Source organism: Podarcis muralis, chromosome 14 (assembly GCF_964188315.1).
Source record: "Podarcis muralis chromosome 14, rPodMur119.hap1.1, whole genome shotgun sequence".
NCBI classification, from domain to species: Eukaryota; Metazoa; Chordata; class Lepidosauria; order Squamata; family Lacertidae; genus Podarcis; species Podarcis muralis.
Genome location: NC_135668.1, coordinates 20,012,442 through 20,025,955, shown reverse-complemented (window position 1 = coordinate 20,025,955; position 13,514 = coordinate 20,012,442). Strand labels below are relative to the sequence as shown.

At 45.7% G+C, this 13,514-nt stretch overlaps 1 long non-coding RNA gene across 2 annotated transcripts in view; it reads left to right on the top strand.

The window, feature by feature from the left end:
• Positions 1–13,514, top strand: part of LOC114584256 (uncharacterized) — a 100,782-nt gene that overhangs the window by 37,643 nt on the left and 49,625 nt on the right. For both annotated transcript variants that reach the window (XR_013390648.1, XR_013390649.1), the window contains exons 2-3: positions 8,163–8,239; positions 10,218–10,591. This is a non-coding gene — a long non-coding RNA (uncharacterized LOC114584256). The remainder of the gene's footprint in view (positions 1–8,162; positions 8,240–10,217; positions 10,592–13,514) is intronic.

Sequence of the window (13,514 nt, the reverse complement as noted above, 5' to 3'; positions counted from 1 at the left end):
AGAGTGAGATAAGCGCACAACCCTAGAGTCTGGCAAGACTGGCCCGTACGGGCAGGGGTACCTTTACCTTTACCTTAAACCACTTTGAGCTTTGCTCTTTAAAATATAAAGTGGCATAGCGATGAAATCATCCTCCTCATCATCTCCATTGCAAAAAAGAGACAACAATAACCTAGGTTTAATGTGCCATTGGCGATTAGATTATATATCTGAGTTTTTAACAATGACCTCACCACCTTGAAAATTCCTAATCCAAGATACACTCACTAGACAATTACTCATCTCTTAGTTAATGGAGGAAAAACTCAGTGGGTCTTTTAAAACTTCTTGGTCAATAGAAGAGGAAGGTGGCAAAAATTCCAGGAAGTTTCTGACTTGTGATGCTGAAATATCATCATTGACCTGACCAAAGAGCTCTGATATTTTTCTTCTTCTTAGAGCTGAGCTCTGTTTCTCCTTTCAGGGAAAGTTTGGCTGCTTCTTATGAGATGTCCTCAGATGGCTTACCCAGCGCAGATTCTTGTGATTGGGGCATACGGTAATATAGGTATAAAAGTCCTGTATAAAGATGGCACAGACACCTGAATTTGTATGCCATTTTGAAGGGCCCAGTGCATTAGTATAGGGGTCCCCAACTTATGTGGGACCAGGGACATATTTGGGGGAAGATAAGAAACCATAAACTACTCATTCCAAGAAGAAAACCTAGTGAGGCTGAGAAGTTGCTTCCATTCCAAATCATTTTCACCCCCCCCCAAAAAAAACCCAAGTAAAATGTGGATGAGAAAGGAGCAGGCAATCCCCCCCCCCTCCAATAGCTCCTCAAATGACCAGAAAACCATTGTGATGGGGAAGGAAGCATGGTGAACCCCATGAGGGATATCTGAGAGTGCTGTGTTGCCCATGGACACCATATTGGGGGTCCCCAGCACTAGGCTATAGTTGCTACTGTGGCACCTTTCCTTGATGTACGTTCATGCTTTTATTAATGGGATTGTTTTTGCATATGGTGACAAGAAAATCCCGTTGTGTAGGCTAAAAAACGATCTCTTTTTAAACTGCTGTTCTATATTTCTCTCCCCCTCCCCGTTCCCCACCCAGATAGTTGTCAAAGATTTGTTTTTGCTTTCAAAAGCTCTTTGCATCTCTGGCTAAGAGATGTTGAAAGGTGTGTTTTGATGTATGCCTACAGATGAAAGATACGCACCATTTTTTTGGTAGCAAACTGGACCTTGTGTCTATTTGAATACATATTCAGATCCTTCCCCCCACCCTTTTCTTAGTTATTTATAATGTACTGACATCAATGGATTTTTATTGGCACACGAGTACTTCAGTTGTTGCCGCTGCAAAAATCCAGCTTTTTGAAGTGGGGGAGAAAGTGACTTGAGCCTTCTGCGTTTATGATGACTTGGTAAATCGGGGGTGGGGGTGGGGAGTCCTGGAGATGTTGCTGGATTCTCCACCCCTCTTGTAAATCATTTTTATCCTGATATCCTGCTCATCCCCCAACAGTCTCCAGTAGGATTCTAAATGAATTAAATCGTTTTTTTTTAATTGATCAACTGTTATTTAGCTGATTAAAAATGTACCTTTTTTGATATATTGACAGCTGGGGTAACGTAATAATTTAACAAACAATGCCTGCCTCTTCATGTAGTAGCTATTATTTTCTTTTTATTTCCCCTCATGGTAACACAGCTGACCCAAAACAGCCCTAAAACGTAAACAAGCATGCCCCCATCTTAGTCTCACTGAACAAAAGTTCCCTTGACTGACAAATCGACGTAGGTTTAAGTTGATTGACCTACCAAGTTAAAAGTTTGCCAACCTGATTTCCAGATAGGGGGTAAATAAGACCCTTCTGAATCCAAATTTCACATGACCTTTGTGGTGTGGGTCTTTCAGAGCCAAAAGGAGGCTATCCTCCATATATGGGCACATACCCTTGTTGATATTATCTATGCATGAACATAGAGGTGCGCTCAATGGCACACACCTGCTCAGAAATCAGTTCAATAATTAGGCTGCGCAAGAGGGGCACGCCTTTGTCTGTGATGCTCTGTCTGTGATGCAGGCAATAAACGTCTGTTCTCACCCTGCATTCTGTTAATGAGATAGAGACAGGTAAGCATCACACATCTCAACTTCCTTGCCTTCAGCTACATCAATGAAACAGTGACAAGCTATTAATGGGAGGTGATGGGCCGAGTGCTAATTAGTGCTTCTCCTTCTCTCTTTCCCCTCCACCCAACTTTTACTAACCCTGTGCACCGAGATCTTTCTCACAGTCTTTCCCTTAAGCTCGTTGTCCTTTGTTTTCAAGTAGTTCATATACAGCAGACGAGCAGAGGGATTTTTTTGGGCGTGGGTAGGTGTGTCTGAACGGTATATCGCCATGCAAACCTACATGTGCATATTCAGAGGTAAACCCCAATGAGTTCAATAGGACTGAAAGCCCAGTTAAGTGCGTATAGCAACTGTCAACATCCAGGTGCTCTCCAGATGTTGGGCTACATTTCCCATCGTCCTTGACCTTTGACCCTGCTGACTGGGGCTGTGGTCCAAAACAGCTGGAGGGCACCAGGTTGGAAGAAGACCAGTAATGCAGTACAAGGAGCCATCTTATACCAGGTCAGCCTAGTTGCCCATCTAGGTCTAGTCATTGATAGACCCTCTTCTCCATGAATTCATTCATTCTTTGTTAAAAATGCTAACTAGCGGAGGCTGCTATTTCTTTTATGGTTGTGAGTTCAATGGCTTTGTGTCCCGTTCTGGGGGATGCAGTTTAAGGAGGATGCAGACAAGCTGATATGGGTTCAGAGGAGGGCAGTGAAGATGGCCAGGAGCATGGAAAAGAAGTCATGGGATGAAAGGCTGAAAAACTGAACATGCTTACTCTGACGAAGAGAAGACTGGAGGGATGTAAAAACATCCATCAAATCCGTGAAGGGCTGTCACATAGAATACTTGTTTTCAGCTACCCTGGTGCAGAGGAGTAGGCCAAACAAGCTTATGTTACAGAAATGTGGATTTGGGTAGGAGACATTTCTTAACTCAGGGATGGGGAACCTCAGGCCTGGGGGCCACTCTCTGTCTGGCCCTTGAGACTCTCCCCAAACCATGCACCCTTTTATCCCAACACCACTCCCCTCACCAGCTCTGCTTTGCACCCTCCTTGAGTGTTTTTGCCTGGAGGGGGCATGTCCTTGGACTCTGGTAATGTTTCTTGCTTGCCTAGATGAAGGTTAGAGTGAGTGTGCGGGCTGAGTCAATTAGCATTTGTTCCTCCACCCAGTTTTTCTCCTGGCCCCACCTACCACTGGCATGTGGTCCCTGAAAGTTTACCTGGAAGGGAATACGGCCCTTGAGCTGAAGCGCTTTCCCACCCCTGTCTTAACTGTACAAGCAGTTTGACCATGGGACCGATGACCTAGAGAGGTCATAGGGTCTCCCTCCCTTGGTGCCTTCAAGCAGAATCTGGACATCCACCCATTGTGGGTGCGCAAGCTCTTGACTTCCTGTATCAAGCAGGGGGTGGGTTAGATGGAATTGCATACAAGGCCCTCTCCAACTCTAGGAGTCTGCGTCTCATATGAAGGTTCACTTCCCTACAGCAGTAGTAGGGAACCACTGGTCCTCCTGCCATTCTTGGGCTCCAACTTCCATCAGCACCAGCCATCAAGATCAAGGATGATAGGAGGTGTATTCCAACATCATATGAAGGGCCACAGATTCTCTATCACTGGTCTACACTGACTGAATTTGCCAGTCTAGGTTCACCCCCCGGCATCAAATGTTGTGTTGTCGTTTATAATGGTGGTATTTAAAATTCTTAAGACACTGTGATATATCTGATAAGCGGTGGTATATTTACACACACACATTTTAATCAGAAACATGCGTTTCTATAGGGCTTGTTTTACTATGAGTAGGGTTTCAGATTTGATTGCTGATGTCCATCCAGCAGTGCAGACACAGCATTCTTAGACTCTAGGCTTGGTTATCGTTTGTTTCTTCCCCTTACACAGTAATGTGTTTTACTTGCTCACTTCAAAATGTGGCAAGCCAGCCCAGCTACTTTTGGGGGCCTTTCTGCTTATTCCACTTTTGGGGGCCACCTGCCTCCAAAGTCCTGCCCTGATGGCAGCAGTGTGCCTACCCCCTCCCAGAAATGAAGTTTGCAGGGTTCCTTGTATGAGAGGAATTAAACCAGATGAAGGCTGTGATATGGAAATGCCCCTTTATGCTGTGATGCACTTTACAGGCGGCTACAGTCGTGTTTGCTGTGAGCAGAGGGCATTTCCCTGCAGCGAGCTCATTGGCGTCGCGCGGTCAGGTGTGCGTCCTTAAACACCCATGTGGAGAGCCACAACCCTGTGGGACCTTCCGAAGTTCATGGACGTTTTAAGGACACACACCCAACCATTCACCCTTTCGTTGCAGCAAATGCCAATGCGTTCATCAGGGCAAGCACAGACGTGGATCATTGCTAGGGACTTGGGGCATCTGAAAGAGTAGCCAGCCAAGGTATTGCATAGTGACCGATTCATCTCCATGACTGAATGGCTGTTGTCTAGTCCCTCTCTTCTTCTTTGTCCATCTCTCTCTCTCTCTCCCTCCCCACCCTCCCTTGCACCCCGTTTTTGTGCTTGCTTTGGCAGAAGGGTTGCCTTGCTAGCTCTTCAAATGCAAACAGTTATTTTGTTTGTTTTTCAGACAGTGGTGGTGCTTTGTAGGCACACGGAATGGAGCGAGGCGGGTGGGCAAAGGGTGGCCGGGCGCCGGGGGGGGGGGGAGAGACGAGAGAAGGACTCATTCACATTAGCGGAGTTCTTATTAAAGCCGGGTGCGCAATGGCCAGTTGCTCTCCACAAAACCATATGCTGCTTCCCAGACATAAATCCCATGCAGGAACAAAGCCTTCTGTACCTTGGGCCACAGTTTGTTCTCCCTCCCTCCCCACTCTCTCATGCCGGAGGTTTCCTAGTGCCAGGGAGATATGATAATTCTCATGGAGAGAGAGGGAGGGAGAGAGAGGGAGGGAGGATAAAAATGCCTTTGCTCTTTGTGTCTGTTTAATTCAATGCGAATCCCCAGCCCTGGACATCATGAATGGTGGCTTTGTATTGGCCTTTCCTAAGCCTCAACCGCCAAGTCTCCCTCCCTCCCTGGCCTCCCTCTTGTTTCCCACCATTGGATGCCGATTAACAAACTAAATTATTTTCCCTCCCTAATGATGTTTTCCCACTTTGCACATGGGGTGGATGGATCTGGTGGGGGAAGGAAAAGCTTCTTGCAAAAGGAGATGCTAACCCAGCCAGAGAAAAGGAGCTGGGAAAGGAAGGAGCAGGATTAAAGAGCTTGTGTGTGTGTGTGTGTGTGTGGTAGAAAACGTGCTTAATGGTGAGGAATTTTGTTTTATTTTTTGCTTTTTCTAGCGTTCCTTCTAATTACATGAAGCAAAATGGGGGTACACTGGCCTGGTTCGCAAGGCACCCTGAGCCAAACCTTGACTTAGCGACACCAATGCTGAGCTAAACCAAGGTCAAGCGGGTGTTTCTTGAGGCAACATCAGACATTGGTTACAGCTTGCAGTAAGCAAGGGTTGCCACACTTTCAAAGAGTCAAAACAAAAGTTGAGCTTTTTTGAGGGGAAATTTGCCAACAACATACACCCGACATATTCAAAGCTTTTTGGGGGAGAAATTTGCCAACAACATACGCCCAACATTTCCAAGACGTTTCCAGTGATTTTCAGAAATTCTGCCCGGACGCTGTTTCCGACGGACGATTCCCAGATATGTCTGGGGAATTCTGGGTGCGTGACAAGGAGAGAGCTTAACTGTGATTCCTGGTTTGGACTTTGGGTTGATGGGAGCACAAAGGTCTGGTGAGGAACAAAGCAGCTGCAAATTATCCCCTGGAAACCAACACGATAGCGCTGAGCCACAGTTTAGCATGCTGTGTGAACCAGCTCACTGTTGCGATGTACTGGTGAGGAATCCATGGCTTAAATTTTACCTCAGCCCATAAGTTCAGCTCATTGCATCGCCTTAGGCAAGCTAACATGTTTTCAGCCTCTCTCCCCCCCTCCACCCTATTTCAGGATGACACCACCCTACAGGGCTGTTGTAAAGGGACTTTAATCTGAGCTTTATTTCGTAGTTCTGTTAGTTTGGTTTATTCAATTTGTTCATTGCTTCACACAGCTTGTGATTTATAAGGACATTACTGTACATGATACCCCTTAAGATGAGAGTGGGGAATCTTTTTTTCAGACCAAGGGCCACATTTCTTTCTGGGCAGCATTTCTGGGGGCCACATACCAGTGATGAATGGGGCCGGAGCCAAAACTGGGTGGAAGAATGAATTAAAATTTTACCTGACTGTAGATTTCAACCTGCATCTCCCCAGCATCTCCCCAGCCCTTGCCCTGCAGCCCCTTACTAACAGCGCCCTGTTTCTCAGTGCTTATTGTTTTAAGTGTTTTTAGATGCATCATTGCTCAAAATATGTTTAAATTTTGATTGCATTGCTTTGTCACTGATGTGTTTGCTACCCTGGGCTCCTTTAAGAGGAAAGGAGGGGTATAATGTAATAATTAAGTCAATTATAAAATAAATTGCAAATGGTCACCTGGGTTATCTCCTGGATAAAGCTGCAAAGTTTCCCCACATCTCCACTAATGGGTGAACTGAGAGTGGGGTGATTCACAGTGCAATGATGCTAGTACATGCTCCACCCAGGTGGGGTGAAGGAGAATTTGAGTGCAGAGAAGAGATGCATGAAGCTATGATATGAATGCTTGAAATGTAGCAACATCATCATTAGTTATTAATAATAATTATTATCAGTGCACGGTGAAGAGAGAACGGGTGGCAAGCAAGATCTGCACAAACAGGAATGCATGCTCAAAACAGTATGTTAAGGGCTTTCCTGTACATAAAATGATTGTGGTGATAGGCTAAAATTTATTATTTTATTACATTTACATCTTCCAAGGAGCTTTGGGTGGCGTACATGGTTCTCCTCTTCCCCATTTCATCTTCACAACTACCCTGTGAGGGAGGATTAGGCAAGGAGATGGTGACTGGCCCAAGGTCACCCCATGAACTTCATGGCTGATATAATATGCAGTCAACAAGAAAACGTAGGACCCATACTGAGGATGATGGAAGTCTTAACATATGAATTTTTTAAAAAATAAGTTACATTTTTTTTGTATTTGATGTGATCTGTTTTTTGTTTTGTTTTGTTCTCTTTGTGGTGAAGGGACTTAATATGTAAAAGAATAAAGATTAAAATGCAAAAAAAAGAGTGCTTCATGACTGAGTGGGGATTCAAACCATGGTCTCCCAGCACTCTAAACATTGTGCCACACTGGCATTAAGGGACATGCTAGATTGTATAATTTCACCTGTGTGGGTGATTGTATTTATTTTTTTAAGTGTTCCCCTGTGGAAAAGAAAACCTACCTGTATTTACTAGACTAGAATATGGTACACCGGAAAATGTGAGACCACCTGGTTACAATGTCCAAGGTAGAGAGTGTCATATTTCCACCTCTGGTCTGAAATGGCACCTTTTGGAATTCTGCCGCCTCATATTGCTTAATGCATAGATAAGCTCCTAGGTCCTATCTCTACAACTGACAGTATGAAATAGTAAAAATCTGAGTGGTTTTTTTTTTTTTTTGGGGGGGGGAGGTGTCATCGCAGACTGTAATGCTTCAAGACTGCAATGTGAATATATCCAATGCACATTGCATATTGGATAATAAAATACCATGTTAGGGAGAAGGTTGGATGGATTATGCTCACTTTCTGCAAGCATAGAGTTCTCTTTTTGTGGGAGAGCAATCAAACGTCCGACATCTCCCATTCCATCTTGAACCCACACACCTACAGCTTAAAGTGGTGTAGTTCGGCAATGACTTTACCACTTGATTCTGTCAAATGAGTATAAACTGGAAACCAGCCTACCAAGCGGAGTCCTCAAATTCCTTATTTTAAGGCCTGCATAGATCATCCGAAAACTAAATTCTCTTTCGGCGTCCATTTTTCTGTGAATGACAAGCAGTAATTACTTGACATCCATCCAGACGTGTGGGAGCCTTTCTCTAATTGAGATGAATTTTTTTCTTCTTCTTCCTTAATCAGACGTGACTGAGAGTCCATGACTTGGGATGCGGTGACACAAAGAGACAAGACATCTCTCTCTCTCTCAGCTTGGAGAGGTGAGTCAATGGACTTGGACACAGAAGGCAGAGGGGCTGGGTGGGTTTTTATTTTCTAATCATGCACATTCTATGTATGGGAGCATCTACTCCAGAAAACCAGAACCAATCATATTGGTTGCTTTGGGTGCTCCTATGTAAAAGACATAAGACGAAAATATATTAGTGGGAAGAGAGTCAGTTTGACATAGTGGTTAGAGTGTTGGATGAACTGGGGAGATTCAGGTTCAAAACCATACATTTAAAGCACATAGGTAAAGGTAAAGGGACCCTCTGACCAGTCCAGTCATGGCCGACTCTGGGGTTGCGGCACACATCTCGCTTTATTGGCCAAGGGAGCCGGTGTACAGCTTCCGGGTCATGTGGCCAGCATGACTAAGCCACTTCTGGCGAACCAGAGCAGCGCATGGAAACACAATTTACCTTCCCACTGGAGTGGTACCTATTTATCTACTTGCACTTTGACGTGCTTTCGAACTGCTAGGTTGGCAGGAGCAGGGACTGAGCAACGGGAGGTCACCCCATCACAGGGATTCAAACCGCGACCTTCTGATCAGCAAGTCCTAGGCTGTGTGGTTTATTCCCCCAAATAATCCCGGAGCTGTAGTTTGTTAGGGATTCAGATAGTCCAATGTTATCTACCCCAGGTATGGGGAACCTTAGGCCTATGAGTCAAGCTTAGCCCTCCAGGCCTCTCTATCTGGACTGCCATGTTCGACACCTGAGGTTTCCCATTGCTGGAGTAGATAATACTAAAGCAGTTTCACATATTCACATATCCTGGAGGTAGAGTGAGGGAGAACAGACTTATAGTATGATCTACTACTACTGCTACTTTCTTATCTTCACTCCCTTCCCCAGGGAAACTTGGGTTGGGTCAGGATGACAAACAAACTTCCTAGAAGATCCATGAGTTTGGTTATTGTGGTCCTTCCCTCCCCTCCAAAAAGTTAGCTACTGCCCATCACCATATCAACAGTACGGTAGGAATTGGTCCTGTGACCCAGCAAGATCAAGAGTAGGAGGGCAGGTATCTGAATCACATTGAATTCAGAAAGGTAGCAAAGGTTAATTCACACCCAATTAGTGAGTTGCAAATGGCTAGGAACAAAGTACCAATTATCCTGGTAGCAGATGTGTTCATGCTTCAGCTCATAGGTGGTGGCAGACTTACAGCCTCAGGGGTGTGACCAAGTGCCTTTTTTATTCAAGGATGAGCAAAGTGTACGACCTGTTCTGGCCATGTTGGGTGTTTGAATAAGAGTGAAGGGGAACTGGCCCAGAACAAAGAGTGTGTAAGGGGCAGGTCTCTGTATTTAGGCAGTAGAGAGCAGGTTTGGGGGCAGGTTTTGTGAAGGGCACCTGCTTTACATGCAAAAAATCTCAGGCTCAATCCCTGGAATCTCTGGGGGAGGGGAGGGGGCTAGAAAGGATCCCTGCCTCAGACCCTAGTGAGCCATTGCCAGTCTAAAACTGGACAAATAGCAGTCTGACTCTGTATAAGGCAACTTCCTAGGTTTCTGTGTTCAACCAGCCAGAATTGGGTACTTCAGGACCTGGGAGAGCTCCCCTGGATGAACTGAAGTTGTTCTGACACATTCCAAAGACTAACCCTTATATTTGCAAGCTGGCCTGCTAACTGCCAGAATCGTACCATATATATGTAAGACAAATGTCATTTTTACCAGGTAGGACTCACGTTACTTCTGCGCTGCTGTGGTGCAGATATTGCCAGTGAGGAGAGGGAAACAATCTCATCCTTTTGCCCTCACACAAGAAATTCTGGCTCCATCTTTTATTGTGCGTTAAGGCCCCAAAAGCTGAGTGCTTGTGTCTGAGTACAGTGTGAGAGTGTACAGTGATATATCAGTTCACAGGGATTATCTGTGTTTTTGTCTTCCTGTGTGTAACCATGGCATTATGCCCATGTACCGTACTCTGTGAGTAATGACGCTGTGCCTTATTGTCTCCCGCGCAGAGGCTGTGCGACATTCTGCTGCCGAGATAAGGAACTTCCAATTTGGCACGAGCTGCAAACGGCGATGAAGATGGAGGGCCACTGCGTGCGTCTCTGGCTTTTAATTCCCCCTGCCCTACTTCCTCCTCCTTAGTCCTGCTCTCCCCTCCCTCAAAGCCCATCCGTGCTGTGTGCGGTGCCCTCCAAGAACAAGTAGGAGGAGGCTGTGTGTGTGTGTCTGTGTTTGTGTATGAAAGAAGGGCAGCCCCTCTCCCTGAGAAGAGACCCTCTCAACAACTCCAGGCCACCCTGCCGCAGCTTATAGGTTCTCGGTGCCAGGAAGCCATTTTGATGGAGTCAAATGCCGTTTTGTAAGATGGCCGCATTGACGTGAGGTAGGTTGCACAGCTGCTGAATCGTTACCGTAATGCCGAAGCCCGCCCTCTCCTCCCTTTTGATCTCGCTAATTAATTAACCCACAACGGCAGAACAATAGGCCAAGCTGGCACATCCCCATTTCTGTCTGTGCCACCTCCTTCCTCAGGCAGAAAAATCCTTGCCCTCCCGCACGAATAATTGAACTAATGGACTTTTCCCGCTTACCCTTCCTCATATTTTATTTTTTTTGGTATGTGTTTATGCCTGTCTGCTGCCCATCCTGTTATCCAAATGAGGGTAGAGGCGCAGGGAGGGAGGAAAGAAATTGGTACATAGGATGGAGTGGGGAAGAAATGAATGCTTTTATTTCTTTCCATGCCAAAAATAAATAAATACTTAGTGATTTTTAAGTGGGGGGGGGGTCAGTGGGAGTGACACCCCCCCCCCCGGTATAAAACCCATCAGGGAAATGACAGGATGAGCTAGCTTTGCTTTTGGTATTTGTAATAGCAAACTGTAATGTCTGTTATTCCAATATGTATACGCATAAACACACATGCTCAGTCTCTGTATATTCAAGTATGTTACCATATTCAAATATATCTGTAAGTAATTTGACATCGTACAAAGGATGGAAATGCACCTGTTCCTTTGTTTGGACTTTTTATGACTGCCTGGCCTATTAATGCTTTATTTTATTTTACTTATCTATTTATCTATCCCCTCCATCCCACCTTTCTTCATATTAAAGACTCAGTGCAACAGGATAGAATACCCCACCCCACCCCCAACCCTACAATATTATCAAGTCGAACAATGCAGAATCAAGCCAATCCTATAGGTCGTTACTGCAGTAGACCGCTTCCAGTTGTGTGTGTGTGTATGTGGTTTTGTGTGTGTATGAATGAATGTGATCGAGGTTTGTATTCAAATTAGGAGAGTGTTCTGTCAGATTTCTCCTTGGTGCGACGGAACATTCTCTCTTTCTCTCCCCCCCCCCACAGTGTTCCCTAAATATCTTCTGGGTTTCCCCCCAATGCTCCAGTGGAGGATGGCATGGGGTGCACATGGGGCAAGAGGGGGAAGAGCCCCTTGTGCTAGTACAAGAATTTAGTAGGATGCCATCCAGATTACCTATATGTGTATGCATGTGCTAAAATACATTTGTTTCTCCTAAAGAGGCTCAATTTGGACATTTCCCTGATGCCTAGGGGTAATCTGTTTATTCTTAATTCTGCTTTCCATGTAGCAACTCTGCAAAAAAATGCAACACAGGAACCCCACTCCCATTTCAGAAGTAGTTCCCAAATAGCACTAACTGGAATACATGCCAGTGGTCTAAGGAGGGGCACTGCCACGTTCGCAACCCGAAGTTTATGTATCCAGAGGGATACGTAAGCAGAGGTACGACTGTGTGTGTGTGTGTCTGTGTGGGGAGAGAGAGAGAGAGAGAGAGAGAGAGAGAGAGAGGGAGGGAGGGAGAGAGAGAGAAATGTGAGTGTGCACATATTAGGCATGGCTAGTTTCTCCATTCTCTTAAAAGAGAATTTCTCATTTGACCATAGCACTTGGCAGGTGCAATCTGAAACAATGCTCTGGCAATTTTGTAATTTCTGCAGCAAAGCCAAAATAAAATGTAAACAGTGCATGAGTTAAAAACAGGTTCTTTTAAACGCCGCCTTGTGCAAATATACATTTTGGAGACAGACTTGCAGTTTAGGGAGGGCAGGGGTGGGGCTGAAGGGGCATTCCCCCCCCCCCCCCCCCGAGTTTCAGAGCATATGCAAATAATCTTTTGGAAGAGCTTGCTTTTCTGATTAGCTCTCTGGCCTGTTGCAGATGTAAACTTGCCAGCTTCATAAACCTTGTTTTATGAAGCCAGGAATGAGCATTTAGAACAATTCACTGAATGAATATTGTTTTAAACAATTAAATAGGCCCATGTCCTAAATGTTTACGCCACAGTCATGTATCCTTTTGGATTTTAACTTCAGCTTGTGGGCACCAGGGGGGACTCTGTGGGCGCATATGCTTCCTCGAGCACCCCTGTTTTATGGCATTGGGCCTGTGGGAGCATCTCAGCACTAGCTTTTTGGCTGAGAGAGGTGGCATCTGTCCACCCCCCACAGTACTTTCTGGGACCAAAGGCGAGAACACTCTCTCCCTCCCACTGCCTCAAAGCTGCTGTAAGGGCTTTTCTGATCTCATGCTGTCAGCTGATGGTGACAGCACACATGAACAATTTTGGGTCACAGTACTATCGAAATAGGGGCACGGGTGGCGCTGTGGGTTAAACCACAGAGCCTAGGACTCGCCGATCAGAAGGTTGGCGGTTCGAATCCCCGCAATGGGGTGAGCTCCCGTTGCTCAGTCCCTGCTCCTGCCAACCTAGCAGTTCGAAAGCACGTCAAAGTGCAAGTAGATAAATAGGTACTGCTCTGGCGGGAAAGTAAATGGCATTTCTGTGTGCTGCTCTGGTTCGCCAGAAGCGGCTTAGTCATGCTGGCCACATGACCCGGAAGCTGTACGCCGGCTCCCTCGGCCAATAAAGCGAGATGAGCGCCGCAACCCCAGAGTCAGTCACGACTGGACCTAATGGTCAGGAGTCCCTTTACCTTTACCTTACTATAGAAATGCGCCTAACATTGAGTCAGATCATTGGTCCATTGTGTATTTCCTACACTGTCCAGCAATTATTCTCTTGGGTTTAAATGTGGTATCTGTAGCCTTATCTGGAGATGTTGAGGACTGAGCCTGGCAACCAGTGTGGAAAGCAGATTCTCTGCTGCTGAGCTATCGCCCTTTCCTAATTTGCAGTCCCCACCAATTTGCAGGGTGAGGTGCATCAGGTTCTAAATGAAGATATTTTTGTCTTGCATGGGGAAGTTTGCCCAGATGTCTATGGGGACCCCCTCTGGCACACCTTCTCTTCCAGTTTGA